The sequence below is a fragment of the Lissotriton helveticus genome, chromosome 5_1 (assembly GCF_964261635.1).
Source record: "Lissotriton helveticus chromosome 5_1, aLisHel1.1, whole genome shotgun sequence".
Lineage (NCBI taxonomy): Eukaryota > Metazoa > Chordata > Amphibia > Caudata > Salamandridae > Lissotriton > Lissotriton helveticus.
The window spans coordinates 196,255,381-196,277,622 of NC_136065.1; positions in this window are offsets into that span (position 1 = coordinate 196,255,381).

A 22,242-nucleotide genomic window follows, 5' to 3' on the forward strand; every position below is an offset into this window, starting at 1 on the left:
AGGAAGGAAGTGCCCCTGAGTCTCCAATTTCCTGTTCCTGTCCAGCAGGCTCCTCCCAGTGCTTTGTCCATGTGCTGTTCACTTTCATTTGGATTTGGAGCTGGAAGGATCACTTTTTGTGTATCTCTGCTGCATCATATCATTGGATTGGATTTATGGATGGCATTGGACTCAATTGCAAACTGTGTTTTTTGGGGTGGAATTTCAGTTTTTGGGTGTGTGTTAATTAAATATTGTTTTTTCAGCCAATAGGTAACCCTAGGAGTTCATATAGTTAGTGTAGGCCTGCTTGAGTTCATTGTATATTCTTTCTGTGGGTGGCCTGGCCATGTGGTGGCGGCCATTTTGTGGGACCAGCCAATGTGCTTTTGCCATAGGCCTCCAAGCTTGTGGCCTACTCTGCCAGTAGGCCCAGAGGTACTACTCAAGTCATCATGGGTGCATGAAAGTTAAACAACTGTTTTTGTGGTGTTTGTTTAATTTTTAACATCATTTATGGCATGGATGGCTTTGGATTGATTTGCAAAATGTGGTTTTTGGTATGGAATTTCAGTTTTTGGGTGTGTGTTAAATGATAGGGCTTTTTCTGCCAGTAGGTAACCCTAGGACTTCAGCTCGCGTAGTTTTGGTAACTTTGCACAGTGCGACAACGTGACCTTACAGTTTTTGTCTTCTTTGCGTGCTCAATCTGCGTGCTTGCGCACGCGATAATGACTTTTTGTACAGTTCGCACTGTCGAACACGCCTAATTTGAAATTTCGCGAGCAATATGTCTCGAGTTGCACAAAACCTTCTCGAAAATGATGATTTTGTTAATTTTGCTAAAAATCTTCTCAGGTTGTCATTTGGTTGTAGTTTTTGGAGCATGGAGTCATTTTTCTGTTTTCAATTTTTTTTTTAAAAAGGAAGGAAGTTCCCCAGAGACCTCAACTTCCTGTTCCTGTCCTTTGTATGTACTTTGTTGTTTTAGGTGGGCTGACCATGTGGGTGGCGGCCATTTTGTGAAGCCAAGCATTGTGCTTTTACCATAGATATGCATTGTCTGTCTTCTCTTTCTTTTCATGTTGTTGTGGGTGGCCAGGCCATGTGGTGGCGGCCTTTTTGTGTGACCTTCCACTGTGCTTTTGCCATAGGCCTTTAAACTTGTGGCCTATTCAGCCAGTAGGCCTAGACTCCCAGAGGTAGTCATCGGGGGTGCTTGATGTAGCTGTTTCTATGTTGTCTGTTGAATTTAAACATCATTTAGAGAATGGATGGCATTGGATTGAATTCCCAAAAGTGTTTTTTGGGGTGTGGTTAACTTTTTGGATGTGTGTTAATAAATGCCTTTGTTGTATGTGTTGTTGTTGTGTAACTTTCCAACCTTTTTAGTCATGCGGATTTTCTTTTTTGCATTAAAGCTGTGATGTGTAACAGGCATCCTCCTTGTCTGGCCATATAGGGATATAGGTAGGGGTGGGCGGACATCTCCGTTCCACCCACGGAATGTGCAGAGATTTGCCCCTTCTGCCTTTGGCAAAGAAGGCGGAGAAACAGGGCAAATCTCCGCACACTCGGGGGCGAAACGGAAGTTGGCCGCCCGCCTCCAGCCCGCCTCCCGCCCGCCTCCAGCCGCCTCCCGCCTGCCATATTAACATTATTAAAGCCTAAAATAAAGATTTTAAAAACTTACCTTATCGCGGAGTCATCTTCCTTGTCTGTGTAGCCTTCTTCTTGGAACTGCGCATGCGCGGAAGCCTGCACATGCGCATTCCAGGTGAGGAATGCGCATGCGCGGGCTCCCACGCATGCATTAAAGCTGTGATGTGTAACAGGCATCCTTCTTTGTCTGGCCATATAGGGATATAGGCCTGCTTGAATTAATTGGTTTCTGGGCTCTACCCTTGTGCCTGTGATGAGTGACCATGTGGCTGGGGGCCGTGGTGGTGGTAGTAGTAGTGTGCTGTTTTGGTTTTGCCACATAGGCCTGTGCGTCTTTCCATTGTTCCTGTTGGCTTACTGTTTCCATCTCCATTGCTATCTGCTGCAGGTCACTGATGCTGCATCCATCCAACATGATGCACAAATTAAGGACAAACAAGTTCCACTTCCACTAAATTTGTATTTTAGTTCTTTGCTATTCTTACTCTTACTGAGTGTACTAACACTACTAGTAATTAAAGCACAACAAATTCCACGTTTGACTGATGTTCTTCTGCCTTCTTTGCTTGTAGGTGCACAAAAGACTGAGGAGGAGGTGTCTGTCATCATTCATCACCTGTTGTACTGCCAGACAGACGTCCTGCTTTTGTACGTGACATGTGGTGTGACCTGACCAGACATCTCTGTAACTTGTGCAACTGAGTGCTGCTGACATCTGAAGAAGATGGGCCCAAAGAAACCAGGTACCAGGTCCTCCAAGGCCAAGAAAGTTGCTGAGAAGAAGAAGGAAGAACAGAAGAAGGAAGTGACACTTAAGTCTGGTGTTGACCCCAAAACCTTTTTTGGGAAACCAAAAAGTATGCCTGCAGCAGCGGTGTCCGGGGGGCAAGCTGGCGGCAGCACCTCGGCATCAGTGGCCCCAACCCACCAACCCAGACCCAAGCAGATGAGTGTGAAAGAGGTAGCCAACCTAATGGTGAAAGCAGTGATGCTGAGCCTGACCTAAACTTATCGCTATCTTAAAGTAGTACACAATCATCGCATGAGGGAACACAGCAGATAAGTGGTGAACAACAACAACCGCAACCACCACCCGCAATAGTAGTTGTTCCTCCCAAAGTAGGGGCAGTTCAGGAAATTGAGCCTCATGCAGAGCAAGAAGAAGAGGAAGCCACTCATGCAGGTGATCTGTTGTCTTCCAAATCCCCACCAAGGAAAAGGAGGGTTAGTCCATCGAGTTCTTCGCCAAGCATCCCTTCTGATGATCTAGATCTCACTTGGGAGCCACAACAACCTGAGCATGAGAGGGAGACACATCCCAAGGCCATGATAGGGAAAAGTAAGGTTCCAGAAAGTCTTACACTTATGGAGGTCGATGTAGACCAGCAGGATAATGATATTGATGACCCAGTCATCACGAGCATCACTCAGCAGAATCAATCCTCACTCATGACATCGACATAGCATTCATCACCAAAACCTGGCTCAACGACTCCTCCCTTCCTCTCCTAGACACCCTTGTCCCCCAGGCTTTAAAATCACCAATAAAAACAGAATAGACAATAAAGGTGGAGGCTTAGCGATCATCCACAGAAACAATTTGTCTGTGTCAGTATCAGAATCAGCCAACTACAACTCCTTTGAGTGCCTGTCAACGTCATCACCTGCAACAAAAAAACAGTAACCTGCCATCTTATCTACCACCCCCCGGGCAATTCCACCGCCTTCACCAAACACCTGTCTGACCAAATTGCCCACTGCTCCCTACGCGATGCGAACACTCTTATTCTGGGCGATTTCAACCTACACTGGAACGAAGATAATTATCCACTTATACAAAATCTGAACGAGCTAATGTTCAATAATGACCTCATGCAACACTGCATAGAAGCAACCCACAACAAAGGAGCAACCCTAGATGCCATCATAGCCAATCAAGACACAGTGAAGATAAACCAAACCCTGCCCGTAGACTGGTCTGACCACCACCTTTTCCAAATCGCTCACCCAGTCTCCATTCAACCCGCAGCCCAAGGACAACCGAAATGGACCAGAAATCTCACGCGGATCAACACGACTGACCTGGAAGAAAAAAATCACCTCTCTACTCACTCACTCCTCGGCTGAACTTTCCACAACTGAACTCACGGACCACTACAACACTTCCTTGTCAACTATTCTCGATCAGATTGCCCCTCTGAAACTAAAAAAACCCAGAAGCATTTCATCCAGATCCTGGTTCAACACGGACATCAATAACAAAAGGAGACAACTTAGAGCCACAGAAAGACTCTGGAGAAACAACCCCTCCGCTAGCACTCTCGAACAACTCAAAGCTGCGCGGAGAAGCTACAAAAAACACATCCACAATGAAAAAAACAACTTTTTCTGCTCCGCCTTGGATAATGCAAAAAACAGGCCTAATGAACTCTTCAAAATCATCAAGCAACAAACCACTAAGCCCACAACAACCTTCACCCAGGCCTCCTCGGAACTATGCGAAAATCTTCCAGCTTCTTCACAGAAACCGAGATTATCAAGCTAATCTCAACCTCCAAACCCGCCTCTCACATCCTAGACCCTATACCTACTCAACTGACTAAAAACCTCAAACTCGCCATAGCTCCCTTCTGGTGCAGAATCATCAACAGCTCCCTCCAATCCGGCACTATACCTGATTGCCTCAAGGTTGGCCAAGTCACACCACTACTAAAAAAAACAGGCCTTGATTGCAAGGACCTGAACAACTTCAGACCCGTCTCCAATCTCCCCCTCCTATCAAAAATCCTGGAGAAATGCGTCCTCTCACAGCTAACTCAACACATGGACAACATCAACCTTCTTGACCCCCACCAATCGGGATTCAGAAAAGGGTTCAGCACCGAGACGGCGATCCTCAACATCACAGATGACATACACCAGTCACTTGACTCTGGCCTATGCTACCTTCTCATTCTCCTCGACTTATCGGCAGCCTTTGACACAATAGACCACCAACGTCTCATCAAGGCCATTAAAGAAAGGGCAGGGGCCGATGATAAGGTCCTCCGATGGTTCACCTCTTTCCTCCAGAACCGCGTGCAAAAGATAAAAATCAAGAACTTTACCTCCGACCTCCACCCTGTCAGCAGAGGTGTACCCCAAGGCTCAGTGCTCTCACCTCAACTGTTACATGGAACCCCCACCACCATTCTTAATAAGGCGAAGATCCCCTTCCACCTATACGCCGACGACACCCAGATCTATCTAGAAACCTCCTCCCCAGATGACATCATCAGACTCAATAACACTCTAAAAGAAATTCAAGGCTGGCTATCCCAAAACCACCTTAAACTCAACCAAGTGAAAACGGAGATCCTCCTCATTTCCAACAAAGAAGAGAACCCACAAATTGCGGAGTGGCTTAAAGCTTTGGATGCTCTAAACGGCAACATCACCTTGGCCAAGTCCGTAAAATCATTAGGAATCACCCTAGACCCCAAACTGGACATGACCAACCACATCAAAAACTCCGCAAAGTCTGCCTTCCTCAACCTAAGGCTACTTTACAAAATCAAACCATTCATTCCTGCCAAAGACCTCAAACAAGCCACACAATCGCTGGTGCTTTCCAGACTCGACTACGGCAACGCAACCCTCACTGGTGCCTCAAAATCCAACCTGGCTCCCCTACGAACAACCCTCAACGCAGCAGCCAGAATGGTCACTGGAATCAGGAAATTTGATCACATTTCACCAGCACTAAGAAAACTAAAATGGCTCCCAGTTGAACAGCGAGCCAACTTCAGAACGGCATGCCTCACGCACAAAGCCCTCCGCACTGGAAAACCAGAATATTTAGCCGCCAAACTTAAGAGGGCCGGGCAGACGGGAAACCTCAGGAGCTCAAATTCCCTCTTTCTCATACCCTTGAAAACACGCAAACGCAAAACAGCTGCAAAATAATTTGCCGAAACCGCACCCAAAATTTGGAACTCCATCCCAGCAGACATCAGAACTATCCCTTCCTTCACAAAATTCAAAAAACACCTTAAAATCCTCCTGCTGAACCGCGCCCTCCCAAATGAATAGCCACGCCACCCCTGAGGATGGTGTTCTCTGACCTGACTCTGCTCACATCCTCCTCAGCCCGCCTCAACACTTTCCCTGCACATGATTAAGCGGCCACACAATCCTCTGATCACCTCCACTCAGCACTAAACAAGGCTACCTCAGGACTCTTCCACTCTGCCTTGAAGGCTCGGGACCCCTGGTCTGCCGGTCTTTTTAGATCTACAGAAATCAGCATTCAACAAGGCTACCTCCAAACTCGTCCACCGTTTCCATAAGCCTTAGCACGCTTGAATTACTGAAGCGTTCTGTTCTTTTTGCTGACAATCACTCTAATATGCTTAAATACCTTGAAACATTGCTGTAAAGGGCTCCAATACTCTCTGGTCTGGTCAGCGCTATATAAAACTCCTAAAATAAAAATTAAAAAAATACTTCAGCAGAAGTAGGTAGTGGTACTACTGCGCAGCCACACCATCAAATTCAACACACACCCTCCAGTTCATCCAGCATTGGAAGTGGCACCTCTAGCAGGAGACAAAAGTTAAGCTCCCCAGTGTGGGACTTCTTTACGGTTAGCGTAAAGGAGGAGAACATTGCTATATGCTCCATTTATCATTCCTCTGTTAGTCGTGGTAAGCTTGGTACAAACTATGGTACCGGAGGCCAAATGACCCATTTGAAAAAACACCATGCAATCAAGTGGGAGGACCACCTTTGTAGCATAAAAACTGGAACCACTGATGTTGGTGGGAATAAACGGGTAGAAGGTCCACTCACGGTCGAACAGGAAGAAGAACAAGAGGGAGACATTCTATCTGATAGTGGTACACAAAGTAGCCCTGTCCCCAGCACTGCAGTGGTACAGCCCACATCCTCAGCATCAGCAACATCTCAGTGGCACAAGAGTAAGAGTCAGCCGGAGACACCAAGGAGTACTGCAATGCAAAGTGCTGCGTCGAGCTGAACAGAAAGGAATACCACACAGCATACCATTCTTAGCATGTTTACTAGGCAGGAGGGAAAGTACGAACGCAACCACCCAATAGCATGTTTGTACAATGCAAAGCTGGCTAAAATATTAGCACTGGACCTTCTCCCTTTTTCTTTTGTTGAAGGGGTGGGTTTTCTGGAATTTGTGACAACCATCTGCCCAAAATGGAAGGTTCCCAGCCGCTACTATTTGCCAGAGTTGCTGTTCCAGCACTACATCACGACATGCTGGAATTGCTTGGAAAAGCCTTACATCAAAGTGCTGTTCATAGTATCCACCTGAAAAAACAGACATGTGGACCAGTTGCCAAGCCACTGATTTCCTGTGCATCACTGCACACTGGATCTCTTTTTCAGGTGTTAGAGAAAAGCTATCTGCAGGCTTTGACACTGCTGAGATTTTTAATGACACTCGCAGGCATGCAACTATAGCCATGTTTGCTATGGAGAAATCTCATACTGCTGCAAACATTTTGGCTGAGTTTAACAGCAAGGTCTTTGAATGGCTGCGACCAAAAGGGCTTAACATTGGTTTTGTTGCCACGGACAATGGCAGTAATGTAGTTAAGGCCATGAAAGATGGTGGCTATTTCAGGGTCCCGTGTTTGGCACACTGCATTAACATTGTTGTTCAAGACTTTCTGAAAAATGAAAGCAAAGTCAGCAACTTACTGACCACCTGCAGAAGAATATACACACATTTCAACCATTCTTTTAAAGCCTGGAAGCAGCTAAGGGTCATTCAACGTGAGCATAGAATGCCAGTCAAAGCACTCATCCAGGAGGTGCCAACACGTTGGAACTCAACTTATTACATGCTTGATCATCTGTTTGAGCAGAACATACCACTTAATGCTTATGTCATGACAAGAAGATTAGGGGATCCTACTGTGAAAGCCATGACCATTGAGATGTGGCAATGGGACCTCATTAAATACCTGACAGAGATGCTATTTCCTTTTGAAGTCTTCACACATGCAGTTAGCAGGGAGGACTGTACTATGGGCCAAGCGATCCCATTGTTGTACATGCTAGAGCAACAGCTGAAGGAGGTGTCTGAAACATACGAAGGTGTGGAAGACAAAGTAGACGCATGTTATTTGGCGAACGTCTTAGCCGTCCGCTTATCTGACAATACAAGGATTCAAAATAAGATTGTGTCACATTGCCATTACATTACTGCCACAATTTTGGATCCACGGTCCACATTATTTCTGAACAGTAATGCAGCAATTCCTTTTTCAGAAGGGGATGTAGCCAAGTACAAAACTTTAATAGCTGGGGAAGCCACTGATTTAGAAAACGAACGGCTCGCAATTAGAGAAGTGCCAATGCCAGCCCAGGACAGTGCAAGTACTACAGGGCATCCAGGGTCATTTTCCTCTTCAGAGCATGAGAGCAGTGCGTTTGCTTCCCAGCAGTCACCAACACTACCAATAACTAAACAACAGCACCAACAGGATCTGATTAATCAGAAACAGCAAAAAAATAGCTGCTTGGTTTCTACGGAAAGGGATGGGTAAGTCTGTTGCTGATGCAAAGTCAAAAGAGGCCAAGCAAATTTGAGCACCCCTGAACATTGACCGGATGGTCCAGGCCTATCTGTATTAACCCTGGTCTTAATACTACGCTATGCTAACAGAGCATGCAAAGTTTGTACTAATTCGCACTTTGCAAATTGCACGTAGTACAGTACCAAAACTGTACTGAATCACATAGCGTAGCAGCTAAATCAACAATATCCTCATATGCTTTGAAAAAGCAATTTTACATGCTTAAAAGCATATAACCAATTCACAAAAGTGAACTTTTACAAAGAAAACATTAGGCAATGAGAGAGTTGATGATTTTGGCCCCCCCCCTAACCTAGGGGGAGGACCAAGCAGATGCCTTGAACACAAAGAGCATAAACAAAAAGCACATTTTGTTGAACTTCAGTGGTGGTCCCATCATTTTAGGACTACCCCAAGCACAGTTATTGGCAAAAAAACAATCCCAACCAAAGGCCCTGCAAAGCATTATGGGACGAGATTAGCAGTGGGCAGTGAATATTATAGTATCCAATATCAAAATAATTCTACAAAGAGCTGCAGTACATCTAGTTGTTACTAGATGTCCCTCATGAGTCAAATGCAAAGTATTGAAATTATTCTTACATCAAGCTGCAGTTCCACAAGTCGTTACTAGATGTCCCTCATGAGTCAAATGCAAAACCATTGAAACCCTTTCATCAAGCATTTGCATTTGACTCATGAGGGACATCTAGTAACCCCCAGTTGAACTGCAGCTCTTTGTAGAATTCTTTTGATATTGCATACTATATAATATTCGCTGCCCACTGCTAATCTCATCCCATAATGCTTTGCAGGGCCTTTAGTTGGGAATGTTTTTTTGGCAATAACTGTATTTGGGGTGGTCCTAAGAGGATGGGACCACCACCAAATTGTTCAATAAGATGTGATTTTTTGTTTTCAAGGCATCTGTTTGTTACTCCCCCTGGGTTAGGGAGGATCCCAAAATCATCACATCTCCCACTGCTTGCTAATTTCTCAATTTTACAATTGTAAAAGTACTATATGCACTTTAGCATATAAAGATAGAGATGCTTATTTTTATCATAATTGGCACTGTACAGGATGCCATTTGCAATTATTTTGCATTTATTTCACAGTGCAGACAAGTACACAGTGTCATCAGCTTTGCTACGCAGGCTACGTGTACTACGTGAAGTTCACAGTAAACTACGTGAAGCTACGTCTAGTACTGCTACGCAAACTATGCCCAGCCTTAATCTGGATGACACAACAGAGGTCTTCATGGAGCAAAGCCCATTGGTGTATTGGTATGGGGAAAGAAGCCAATGGCCAGTGCTCAGCAGGCTGGCCATAAAGTATATGGCTTGCCCTGTTGCAAGTGTCTCTTCTGAGCGTGTTTTCAGTGCTGCTGGTGCCATTGTAACTGTGAAAAGGACCTGTCTCTCGCCCAAAAGCGTGGATAGGTTAACCATGATCAAAATGAATCAGCACTTCATACCACCGGACTACAAAATACGTGAATCACAGCAGGAAGAGGAGAGCGACTCCGAAGCCATAAGTAGTGAATTACATGACCTACTTCTGTCCGAACCACCAGAGTTTGAGGACGACCTCCTCTTCCCTGACAACTAGGCTTTCACATTGTTACTTTCGCCCTTCCTTTATTTGTGTATATATATCTGTCTTTCTGGTTCAAATCAAACCACAACAGATCCATCACCACCGTCTCTTATTTTTATTTACCTATTGGAGTTGCTCGTCTGTGCATTTAACTGTCCACTCCACTCCTCAGAGTCCTGCTCCATCTTCCTGACTCGCCCTAAATACATTTCCATCTTGCAAGATATTGGATGGAGAATAGTACAGTAATGTAGCCTCTAACAGTCCCTCCACAACAAATTAAACGTACGTGACTATAGCCATCTTCTGTTTTGTTTCCAATCCGAAACTCATCACTGTCTTAAGCCTACCACCTCTGTCTGCAGTCATCCACAACTCTTCACTGTCAGAACTTGAGCACGCATCCAAAACTAAAGTAAACTCATCATCACTTTCAGAAGGCTCGGCATCTCTGATCTGACAGCCAAAGAGAAGAGCAAGACAGGTATATGATTAATGAATGACGCCATGCATTGCATTGGATGCTTGCTGACTCTGAGCAAATGTGCATGAAGTCGAACTATACTAGCAGTTAAAATAATAACAAAGTAAAAGTGACTCAAGTGATAGTCAATGTTTTCATGTTGTTTAATAATAACAAATTGTACTCCTAATACTGCAGGTGCAGTCTGGACTTACTTAATTGAAGTCACCCACTACAGACTGAGTTGGTGGTGGTCTGTTGGACAGCACGTACACGTACCACACCATGATGATGACCATACTATCTTTGCACGCAGTCAGTCAGTTGGATTTGAGATGATTGATGGAATACAGCTTTTTATGAACTGGCATAAAAAGTAAACACAACCATTCAACAAGAACCACAGCAGACCTAGGCTACATGTCCGTGCAGTGGTGGAGTCGAATGGTGGTATGATGACTGACATTGGCGCATTGATTTGGTCACTTGATTTGGAAAATGCTAGGTTGCTGTATATGCCTTTTGTCTGGCTCTGTCAAAAAATATTCTACATGGAGTTTGGGTCACAGCCTGGTGCCGTGGGCCTGTTCTGTGCTGGCTCCTGTCCTGTTGTTCTTGTAGATTAATGCTGTGTAAATACTAGAGTAGGCACAATGTATCCAAGCCATCTCAGTATGAAAGTCTTCTCGCTCAAGAGTCTTGTCATTTTGCACTACACAGTAATTGATGCTTTTTTAAAATTCATTTATTTTTCAATACCCCTTTTGTTTTTCCAACAACATTTACAGGCTGGCCTTTTACCCTGTGCTATTATACTTGGAGCAACAACTCACACTTACCTTACCAATCCCCATCAGCCAGCCAGTGGCACCCAAGAATGATGTGCAGAGTGTCAATGGAAGGGAGGACCAAGATGAATGACGAGATACAACTACACAATTGGACCTGGATAATACAGTAACTTTAGTATCATATTCATCATTCGTCTTTTAAATAATTTGATTCCTTTTTTCTCTTCATTCATTTTACAACTGTGTGACTTTGTTTGCTAATTGCTCCCTACAACTATTTTTTAATTTTCTTTGCTAGCTTTCAGCCCGGTACAGCACGTAATTAGGGTTTCTCTGAGGGCATACAGGCAAGGCAAATTTCATATAATACTACTTCCCTGTACTGTGTATTTGTGTAGTAGTAGTTAAGTACTACTCATTAACCATCAAGTTATCTTCATCATGCATGCATTTCCTTTTTCGCCCTTTATATATTTATTGGATAGTGGATCATCATCGTCTTCAATGATTGTTTTACTTTTGTTGTGTCCATGTGTACTGTTTTTTTCTTTGTCAAACCTTTCCCCAAACCCCCATCCCATCCATTCATCAAACCCTAAACCTCTGCCCCTGAGCTGTGTGATTTTATATTTAGGTGTGATGTGACTACATTAAATGTACACCAACAGTTGATCACACTCTCGCTGGGGCAGATGTGGTGAAAGCAACACTAATTCAATTTCAAGGCAGGGCGAGGATCTTCTTCTGCTTGCCCACCCATGCTCAGTCTATATATAACCCAATTTGCTTTCCAAAGGGACCCACCTAATACATCATAATTAATTGCCGGCATTGATGGGATTCACAGCAGTACAGTTTAGGAATTACGATAGTGTTAAGTCACTACTTCGACACAACTACAGTTTAACTTCTTAACTTCTTGTACTAGGCTGTCCCCGCCACCATTATTATGTTTGCTTTTACTTTAGCAGTTGCAATATTGTTTGTTTGGCAGTCTTCTTCTGTACTGTACTTTTCTACTACTCACAGTCTCTCTCAGGCAAGGGACTGTCTCTTTTTTTTGTTGGCAAATGATAATGCCAGTGTCTACTACTACCACCACAACCATGGCATCTTCTCCATTCTCTTGGGAAACCATGCAGCCATTGCTGTGACGAACGTAATCCTCAGCAATTACAGGTAAGATAAGTTTGCTGGCAGGTATGATGGACTAGGAGGAGCGCTTGACAGTACTAGTAGGACAAATATAACTCAGTGTACTGGATGCTGCCCTACATCATCAAGGAAGCCTTGTGACGTACATACATTTGTGAAACAGTAAACCCCTCACTAAACATTATCATTGTGTGTGTAAGTATAAATAACATTTATTTCCCTAACAAAAATAAACTATCCCACACCTCACACACCCCTCTTCCTAACTCCAACCAATGTCCAAGTCCAACCAATGTCCAAAAAATAAGAAACCCAAAACACCCAATTCCTACCCACCAACAAAAGCACTAAAAAAGGCGGCGCTGTACTACTGCAGACGGGGCCTGGCTGGGGCCCGGGGCATTGGAAGAGGCTGCAGCTGCTGCCACCGCCTCCTCCTCCTCCTCCTCTGCCTGAGCCACCAGCCAGCGGTATTCCTCACAGATGGCCTGCAGTTTCCGTTGCCGGGCCCTGGCTGCCAACTCCTTCCGTGTTGGTTTTTGGGAAGGAGGATCTATAAAGAAAGAAACAGAATTGTAACCAAAACTCCTAGCAAAACAGTAACACAAAATTAATTCAACACATAGTGGCACAGTAGCACTAGCAAGTGCAGTACATAACATTTGTGGTAAGTATCTATCCTCCCCCTTCCCTGGCCTCTAACATTTGTTGGAGTTTTTTTCCGGCATTATACTTGCCCAAGTACTATGGATGGACTCCAGTACACAAAGAACACCAGTCTTTTTCTTATCTCTAGTTTAGATAAATTACATGACCTTGTTGTAGGCTGTAGCCGGCATGCCAGCTCAGTCAGCTAAGCTTGCGTCCAAGACCAACATACGAGTCAATACGCAGAAGCATGTTACTTTTATTTACTAATCTGTAGGTGGGGAAGCTCGTATATTTTTCGATTACGGGTGGCACTGGCCATACTCTCTCTGTTACATGAAGTGCAATTGTTCAAATTCACTTTCACTGTGCCCTGGCTACTACAAAAAGGCAGATTAATAATAATATAATATACTTCTGATCCAATGATCATTGCTTATATGGAACAACGTATCATTCCAGTAGCGGTCAGAGGTTGGAGTGCTGGCGGGCGGTGACGTGAGGAGGGGAGGGGCAGGGTGGGGGGGAGCAAACTATGTCTTGCGGACAATTACTGGTAAGAAAACATATAAATAAATAAAACAAATTATGTTGCGCACTGCATTCAGAATCCATAGCTTACCACCCCCCACCCTGCCCCTCCCACTCCCCACATCACCGCCCACCAGCACTCCCACCACCGACTGCTAATGAATAAGGTACTTTGTTCATTGATTGTGTAACCAACAGATAGGCCACCATTTGCAGGCTGGCTGAGCTGACACAAACGAAAAAAAACTTAACATAGGTAGGAAGTGGTCCTTGGAGTCAGAGGAAGGCGCTTGATAATATATATATGATGTGCTTGCAAACTACTGAGTCATCAACTGTATTCTGAAATGAAATCCTACTTTTATATTAATATATGACCCTCTGCTTTGCTACTCTGGCACAGTTATTTTTACACTCTCTTCAAAGTAAGACTCTAGTCTATTTTGTTATATATATCGCTTAACAAACCATAGCTGGTTTCACTTTCACCAACAACCACCCATGCGTCCACTCCTTCCTTCCTTGCCTTGGCTTTGAGTTTGACACAAACACCGCTGATGATTCTTGCTATCCACTATCCACCCATACTGTGTCGCCCACCCAGGCAGGCATCTTCTTTCACCTTCTACCCATGCTTCAACAACTTGTGTATCTGATTCCTATCAGTCACCTGCATGCTGCTTCCAAAGTATCCTTCTCTGCTAGTCGTATTACATCTTGCACGTCCTTCCTCCTTCCACCCTTCTTTCCCTTTTTGCTCAACACATCCATCAAGGTCATCTGATATGACTTTTAGTCTTCTCCATAACTTTCACAGCTGAGTTAGAGTCTGATAGAAGAGGCCATTGGTTACTCAACTCACGCTGGTAATGCTATTGCTAATCCATTGGTAATGCTAAGTAAAGGGTGTCTTCTTCAACCGTTGTATATTGTTCAGTTCAACTTCAAGTTCATACTTACTTAATGAGTCTCACAGTGCAGTGAGTGAAGTCTTCCCCTTCCAGCTAGTAATGCCAACAAGTAATAAATATAACTTACCACCACCCACCGCTGCTGCTGGCTCCCCCCCCTGGTGTTCCTGCAGGTGCCACATCTTCTGCCCCCTCCTGAATGGCAGCATTGCCGGCACTGGTGGTTGGAACTGGTAGTGCATCTATAAAATAAATTAAACCTTTTTAGATGCCTGTACACCTCCCCCTATTTTACTCGTTTTCACCAGGAAGGAAGATTGAAAAAACAGTTAAAGTACAACATAAACCATCACTAGTCCAAATTGCGTACTACAGTAGAGTCAGTAGACCGACATTAGTAGTATTATGGTCCCTAGGGTCATCTCAGCTCTACTCTTTGGAAAGTTAGCCTGAGCCATGTAACCATTTTAGATTCATGTCCACTCTTTTGTGCATGTTACCTAAGTAAGACGCCTTTGAGGACTCATGAGTGTTGCATACAAGTGAAGAGGTTGAAAAACAAGCCACTTTTTTATGGAGTTCGGTTAGTCTCTATTGCTTAGCCATAATATTATACTTTTTGGCATGACTGCAAAAAGCTTGTATAATTGTACTATACTGTCTAACGTGCCCCATTTTTCTCATAATAGGCAGAAGATTCCCTTCTACGAACAAGAGATTTGCAGAGCTTACGAAAGATGCATGTAACCAGTATTTATATGTTCAATGGTTAGGGGTCTCCCGGAATTCAGACAGAACTCTATCATGCACTAGTTGTAACAAATGTTTAGTGTTTTAATCTTATTTATTTTGCATGTTGGAGCTGGATGTAATTTCATGGAACAACTTACAAAGCGTGTTATTTTGAAATAAATAAACCTTTTGAACTTACACATAGACTCTGTGGTATTTGATGTGGTGTTGTGGACTTACACGAGTGAGTGAGCGAAAGGGTGTTATGTTCTGGGTTGTGTAATAAAATCATTGGGTATCTTCGTGTGGGGGTTTGGGACCTAATGACTAAGGAGACACTATAGCTAGTCGGTCAGGGAATTATGGGTTCTGAGTTCTGACTGAGGTGTGAGTAAAGTCCAACCTCCCATCACCAGCATCCTATTTTCTTGTGCATAGTTCTGTGTGTGGCTGTGCAGAATATCCACAACAGTAGTAGTATGTACTACTATCCTAACAAAAAATTACTAGACAAACATCGGGTTGCACATTTTGTTGGTGGGAATTGTCAAAGCCTAGAGATTAAAAAGGACAACACAAAGGACAGGAATGGAACCAGCGGCTACAGCTATTGTTCCATCACAGCTTTATTAAAAAAAAAACCTTAACTAAAGAGTGGCCAACGGGGCAAGCTTAGCTACAGACAGTTTAATAGTAGTAGTACAGAGAGTCATAGCAGAGGCAGTTTGAAGGAACTGAAAGGCAGGGATAAACAAAATTTGGAAAACAGATAATCAAGATCAAAGAAGCTTTTTTTAAAAATTGAATAAGGAAGCGTAACTAATAGTTTGGAAAAAAGAAGGTTCGTTAAAAGTTAGGGAAATATAATTGTTAATATATGCACTGTAGGACTTACTGTGGCCAGCAGCAGGACCCTCGGTAGAGAAGCGGTCCTCTGGTGGTTGTCCAGCCGACTCGCACCCCGTCTTCTTGCCCCTGGGTGCTGATCATGTGAGAAATAATAAAGAAAGAGAGAAACATTGAGTGCTGTGAAACAAATAAATCATAAAAAAAACGCTCAAACATTTTAGGAAACAACAATTGCATTAAAATGGACCTATCTAATCAAAACGACTACTGGCTTGCAGGATTCACGGACCGTCTACTTAAATGAACACTAATCAAATGTTCCATAATCATTCTGATTCCAGAATACTAACGAAGCCTAAGTACCACCTGACCTACACCACCTATTCCAGACGGGCAAATTGTTCAGTAAGTCTGCATTTCCATTTTATTTTTGCCTTCAAAAATGCATAGATGAGATGGAGGACACATGCATAAATTTGTGCATACACCAAATTGTTGGTTGGTTGCATCGTATGTTGTTCTACTACTGACTGACAATGCTAAGCCTACCACTCACTAAACAAACTACAAAAGATTCTATGGAGGACTGGGGTAAGCAGCATTCAGTGACAGAGGAGGCGTCACGCAGATCGTAAAAAAAATATGAACTAATACTAAGTAAACCTATTATCCATCCACCACTGTTTCACAGAAGGACAATGGAAGGACTAGACTCTAGCAATAGCATTAACTAACTTCAGTTCTCTAAAGTAAACTCTTACATCATTAATCTGCCCAAGGTAGCGCAAAGTTACAAACAAGTAAGAGTAGTGCCGAGCAGCACCTGTGTCCTACAATCACAGAAGATTTTGAAACGGAATTGACCTGCAATGTGTCTAAGCGCACCAGTAATCGTGTTATTCGTCCAAGAATTATTCACAATACTTATACTACTATATATTACTAGCTACTCACCAAGCCCCATGACTTTGACACTTAGCAGGTCCAACAGGTCCTGCTCCCGGTCCAGGATGTCTGACCACCGGTGGGCCAGCTGGTTGTGGGTGTGCTGGATCCCCGAGCAGCGAAACACTGCCCGACGCACCTTCGCCCACCGGCGGTGATACTCCTGTGTAAGGTACCCGGAGCCTGGCCTGCCGCCTGCTGCCAAGGTCAAGGGGAGGTTGCCCTGGATGAAAAAAACCAGGGCGGCCACCTCCGCCTCTCCAAAAAGCTGTCGTGCCTGCACCCCTGCAGGGCGCATTCTGCCGCAAGGCAGCTGGCTCTTGGGCGCAGGCGCCTTGCCCTTGGAGCCGGTACTGCTGCCCTTGGCCATGGTTCTGGGGTGGAGGCAGAAAAGAAAAGAAGGAAAAAATTAAGTTAGGGGGAAGAAGTAGGAGCATAAAGAAAGAAGTAAAATAAAACAGAAGAAAAGTAACAAAAACACAGTCAAAGTAGACATAAATCGCAAAATATAAACTTAGGGACAGAGAGACAGAGATGATAAATTAAAAAAGTGAGAAAAACAGTGAAAATAACCAAGGATTGAAAAGATTAAAGGTGGATAGAAAACTAGGCCCAGAACCATAGCATAGAGTGAAAAACAAGATGGCTGCGCCCATCGCGACCACGTGGGTAAATTTGCGTGATATTTCTCGCGAACATGCACTAGTCGTCGCGAACAAGTAGATAGGGTTCCCGAACCTGACATGTGTAACACGAACACGTTATACGCAACCCGGAACAGGAAATAAGGCAACACGAGCGGGCGGGACAATTGAAAAAACAAGATGGCCACGCCCATAGGCAACCGCATGGGTAAGTTTGCGAGCTGCGATCCCCCGAGCACGCAAACAGCGCCCCGAACACACACAACGCACTCCCGAACAAGAAAAACGCATCGCAAATGGGTCCGACAAGCAACTACACAAGCTTGCCAAGCTAGTGTAGTGCAAGAACAACTTTGCATAGCTTCGCAAAGCGTGACTACGCGCACTACGCTCAGGCCTAGAAAACACACCCACAATGTCAGTGTGGCTGAGCAGGTCTGCACAGTGAGTACAAACAGTATCAAGACACATGGCTGATCAACAAAACCAACACACTGCAGAGTGCACAACCTACAACTCCCACATGTGCGCACAGTCACAAGCACAGGGCTGACCAATCCAAACAGCAGGCACTCCTGGGTGACGCATGTGTGAAGTTGACATTGCAGGGGCACACACACATCAACGCTACTGACAAAGTCACCCCTTCACACTGCACACTTCATGACCACCCAAGTGCACACATTGAAATGTACCCATGTGACTAGGACGCCTGGACATCACTAGATGAACATACACCCACACTGCTGTGCACACATCAATTAAGCTTACAAAGACATGATGACCCTGGCCAGCCAGCCTGCAATACTGTGGATAAAATCCCACTTTGTGCTGGCTGTGCATAGAAGCATGACATGTGTACAATATAGCTAACCTGACAAAAAAGTGATTATGATACCAGTAGTCCATCACAAACCAACATCATTGCACCCCCAAGCCTCAGAGTCAAGAAGAACTGAAGTGCCTGTCACCTCCGTAGAACCCATAAAAAATGAAACAAGCCATTGGCAATGTTGAAGTGGCATATAGAGCATGTATCACAGTAAACCATACCCACACAGAAAATGCTTTATTTAGCAAGGACACTGACAAGGCAGACAACAGGAGTAACTGTCTTTATTCACATATTACACAGATAGGCACCAAAAGTAGACAAGAGCAAGGCCAGTGGCCAAGACAAAGTGCAGATGTGGTACATGAGATCCTGCACAGGGAAGGGGCAAACAGCAGGGAACATCAAGGCCAGTTGCCAGTCCAAGGTGCAGAGTAAGTACATGAGAAGCTGCACAGGGAAGGGGCAAACAGCAAGGCCAGTGGCCAGTCCAAGGTGCAGATGAGGATCATAAGATCCTACACAGGGAATGGGCAAACAGCAGTGAACATCAAGGCCAGTGGCCAGTCCAAGGTGCAGAGTAAGTACTAGAGAAGCTGTACAGGGAATAGTATAACACAGCAAGGAGCAACAAGGCAAGTGGCCAGTACAAAGTGCAGAGTATGTCCATGAGAAGCTGTACAGGGAATAGTTTAACAAAGCAAGGAGCAACAAGGCCAGTGGCCAGTATAAATTGCATAGTATTTATATGAGATCCTGCACAGTGATCATCAAGGCCAGTGGCCAGTCCAAGGTGCAGAGTAAGTACATGAGATCCTGCACTGGGAATGGGTGATACTGTACCTTGCCGTGGTCAGCAACACAGTCAGGGGGTAACAATGGGCAGTACAGGCACCACTGTGGGAGAGACAGGTGTGTGAGGGGGACTTCCACTCAGACTTGGCTGACAGTTGGACTGGGAGGTAGCTGTGTGTTGGAGACAGTTGGCGGACTTGACCGGGGAGAGAGAGAGGCCCAGCTGAGGTAGAGGCATCAGTGGCTTGGTAAGCCGGAGGGCTGCTTGGACCTGGTAGTGTTGTGGCACCTGGAGGAGGAGTCCTACTGCCGTGAGGCACAGTGTGGGTGGGAGATTGTGGAGGGGGGCCTTTCCACTTCTTGGGGATTCAAAATGGCTTCCTCAGACTGTTGTAACCTATCTATTGTCACTGCTCTGTGGTAATTATACATTTCTACACAGTCAAGCTGCTGCACACTATCGACTCTTTCCTTTCACTTTGTTGTTATTTCGGAAACAAGTTTCTTTGCTCACCTAGTGCCATAGACATGATTAAAAGAGGGTTGAATCAGGCTTCACTGTAGCCAAGAGAGTTTACCACTTAAATTCGGGTAAGGTTTTATACGGCACGGTGGAGACAGCAGCGTCCATAACTGTAAAAAAGGAAAAAAAAACGATGTGAGAGACAGTAAGAAAGAGAGAGATAAAAGAACATTAAAACGTGTAAGAGACACAGACGATGGGTGGGGGGCTGAAGGCCCGTTAGCCTAATGGGTATTGCGCGCAACAAAATGCTAAACCAACACCCGAGAACGGGAGGCACTACTGTAATTAACAAAAGTGGCCATGACGAACTACTAAAAATTCTGAATTTAAAGAAAAAGTTGGTTAGAATCGAACTCCATGCAGAATTTTTAATGGGATACCTCAGAGCAGGGGTTATACCACTCGGCCTGCACATAGTATCCTACGCCGACGATACACAGCTGGTTATCTCCCTGTCGCGCGCGCCCGGTCTTGCGGTGGACCGATTCAGAACCTGCATGCAGGAGTTGGCAACCTGGATGTCCACCAATTGCCTCAAATTAAATGGCAGTAAGACCGAGGGGCTCGTGGTGGGGGGGAGCCCATCTGTGTGGTCGTCGGCATGGTGGCCCTCTTGCCTAGGCGAGGCTCCAACTCCCTGTCAGGAAGCTAAGAATCTCGGAGTTTGGCTTGATACTGATCTGTCCTTTGGACCTCAGATAGGCCGTGTGGTGGGTGTCTGCTTCAGCATCCTAAAAAGTCTGCGGTTTTAGATCTCCTTCCCACGTCTGCCCGTAGGACGCTGGTGCATGCCCTCGTCACATCGCGCCTGGACTACGGCAACCTACTGTACCTAGGAGCAACTAGTAAGGTATTAAATCGCCTCCAGGTACTGCAGAATGCGGCAGCTCGCCTCATTCTGAAGTTCCCTAAAAGATCGGCCTGCAAAGTAGCCCTTCAGACTCTTCATTGGCTTCCAGTGAAGAGCAGGGTCGAGTTTAAGGCCCTCTGCCCCTGCCATCGAATCCTTAATGGGAGGGCACCAGCACCACTCCAGAGTCTGGTTTCCAGATACGAACCTATGCGAGCTCTGCGCTCCTCCCATGGTGGCCTATTAAAGGTCCCTAGGACAAGAAAGGCTCGCATGGGAGGCAGATCCTTTCGCTACTTGGTGGCGAAAGGTTGGAACGCTTTACCTCTGGACCTTCGCCTAGAACCGTCTGAAGCCGGCTTCAGGAAGAAGCTAAAAACACACCTCTACACACGGTAAATCAAGCTGACTCTGCGGCCTGCTTGCATGAGTTTTTCTGTCTTAGCACGCCATTTGAGCATAACCAGGCGCTTTATAAAACTCCCTTATTATTATTATTATTAGGAATGAGCCCGGTTTGTTTACAGATGATCAAAAATTTTTAGAACTATGGTCACACATTGCGAACCGATGCAGCAGAGATTGGTTAATTTTAATTATAGAAACTGCAGAACAAGTGGTAATTTTAGAACGGACACAAATAGAGGAGTTAGAAGTTGCCTTTAGACAAAACACTGTAGTTGATGATGCTAAAAAGAAATTAGAAGAACTAGCGCAAGACATAGATGGTTGTCATGAATATCTGACCTATAGAAAATCTACTAAACTTAAAAAAGATATAGAGAATTTTAGTGCAGAGATCGTGTACCCCTTCCTGCAGAAAGATTATTACACGGCAAAAAGAGACCAGAGGTGGGAAAAACCCCAAAACACCAGACAGGTGTACTCAAGGGAAGGGTCCAAAAGAATCACTTTTTCAGAAAGCTCAGGGTCAAGTGAGGAGGAGGAACAAGCAGGAGAACAAACAGGGAGGCCTGCCCCGAACTACCAAAAAGATCCTCAACTTTTTTTAGGAGGACGTCCCTACAGGGGACAGAGAGGTTATCGGAACTTCCCACGGGAAGAACCAATGAGAAACCATCCACCTCAGAATCAGGGAACCCCGAACTACCTAAAAACCAGGAATGCGAGATATTGGAGGTAAATGACCTCCCAATTCTCAATCTTTCCGATAGAAATTTGACCACTGATGAAATAGATGTACTAAAATATGGGTTTAGTTTTGCACCAGGTGCCCCCCCCCAATAAATTCGAGTTAGAAAAAGACATCAGAAGCTTCTTTAGGAAGGTGAGGTTGAACAGATTTTTCGCGGATAGAGAATACACACCAGCACAGAACACCAGGGGGTTCAAGCCAAAATCAACATTTACACCAACCCTTAATCAGGTAGATAAAAATGTTGAACTATTTGAAAGGATTGTTGAGATTGAGATTAGTAACTGCCAAAACTCACGTCAGGGGTTCACAAATAATCTGCCTCAAAACCAGAGTATAGCCTTGAAGAATTTACAGGACTGTAATCAGATAACCATAAAACTGGCAGATAAGGGGTGAGGTATAGTGGTCTTCAACAGTACAGACTATGACCAGAGGATGCAGTCCCTACTGGACGTTGCAGACCACTATACCCCCGCTTCCTTTAGGATGTTGGACAGGCTAAAGAAGGATGTGTCTAGTTTCCTAAATCAAGGTAGGGAAAATGAGTATATTTGTGAGGATGAATGTAAATT